Below are 1,507 nucleotides of genomic sequence, written 5' to 3' on the forward strand. Positions count from 1 at the left end.
AGAGACGGGGTTTCACCATGTTGACCAGGATGGTCTCGATCTCTTGACCTTGTGATCCACCCGCCTCGGCCTCCCACAGTGCTGGGATTACAGGCTTGAGCCACCGCGCCCGGCCTGATTTTTGTTTTTTGTTGTTGGGGGTCAGGGTCTCGCTCTGTCACCCAGGCTGGAATGCAGTGGCCTGATCTCTACTCACTGCAGCCTCTGCCTCCTGGGCTCAAGTGATCCTCCCTCCTTAGCCTCCTGATTAGCTGGGACTACAGGCATGCACCACCATGCTTGGCTAATTTTTAAAAAACTTTTTGTAGAGACCAGTTCTTACTATGTTGCTGAAGCTGGGCTTGAACTGCTGGACTCAGGCAATCTTTCCACCTCAGCTTCCTGAAGTGTTAGGATTACAAGTGTGAGCCACTGTGCCCGGCCAAATTTTTTAAAAGATGTATTGTTAAGCATTTAGAACATTGCTAAGCATCCTTGTCTATTTATTCATTCATGAGTTCTTCCATCTATCAATTCATCCATCCATTCAGCAAACATCAAATTTCTGAGTTGAAGACACTACTGCCTTATAAAACATAATTCGACAAAGCCAGACTCATGAAATTCAACTGAAATTATTGTCCAAGTTGTCTTCATTAATTGATGAAAATATAGAGGATAGAGGCCAGGCACAGTGGATCACGTCTGTAATTCCAGCACTTTGAGAGGCTGAGGTAGTCAGATCATGAGGTCAGGAGTTCCAGACCAGCCTGGCCAACATGGTGAAACCCCATCTCTACTAAAGATACAAAAAATTAGCTGGGCATGGTGGTGGGCCTTTGTAATCCCAGCTACTCGGGAGGCTGAGGCAGAATCGCTTGAACCCAGGAGGCGGAAGTTGCAGCGAGCCGAGATTGTGCCACTGCACTACAGCCTGGGCCACAGGGCAAGACTATGTCCCCCCAAAAAGAGAAAGAAAATATAGAGGATAATGCTAAATATTCCACCTAATAGGTGTGTGACATTCCATAAGTTTTGAAGTATTGGTTTTGGGTTTTGCCATCAGGGAACAGGTAACCTCATTTTAAAACTTTCTAGGTTTATGTTGTTTATACATGCATTATTTTGTTGAGATTCTTGAGAGTTCAGTGCTGTAGGAATGAATAAACATGTAGGCTTTCTATGTATACTATTCAATATCTTTTTATTTTTTTTTGAGATGGAGTCTCATTCTGTCACCCAGGCTGGAGTCCAGTGGCAAGATCTCAGCTCACTGCAACTTCTGTCTCCCATGTTGAAGCAATTCTCCTGCCTCAGCCTCCCCAGTAGCTGGGATTATAGGCAAGCACCATCATGCCCAGCTAATTTTTTGTATTTTTAGTAGTGACAGGTTTCACCATATTGAGCAGGCTGGTCTCAAACTCCTGACCTTGTGATCTGCCTGCCTCAGCCTCCCAAAGTGCTGGGATTACCAGGGTGAGCCACCGCACCCGGCCTACTATTCAACATCTTTTTTTTTTTTTTTTTT

Source organism: Cebus imitator, unplaced genomic scaffold, assembly GCF_001604975.1.
Source record: "Cebus imitator isolate Cc_AM_T3 unplaced genomic scaffold, Cebus_imitator-1.0 Scaffold191, whole genome shotgun sequence".
NCBI classification, from domain to species: domain Eukaryota; kingdom Metazoa; phylum Chordata; class Mammalia; order Primates; family Cebidae; genus Cebus; species Cebus imitator.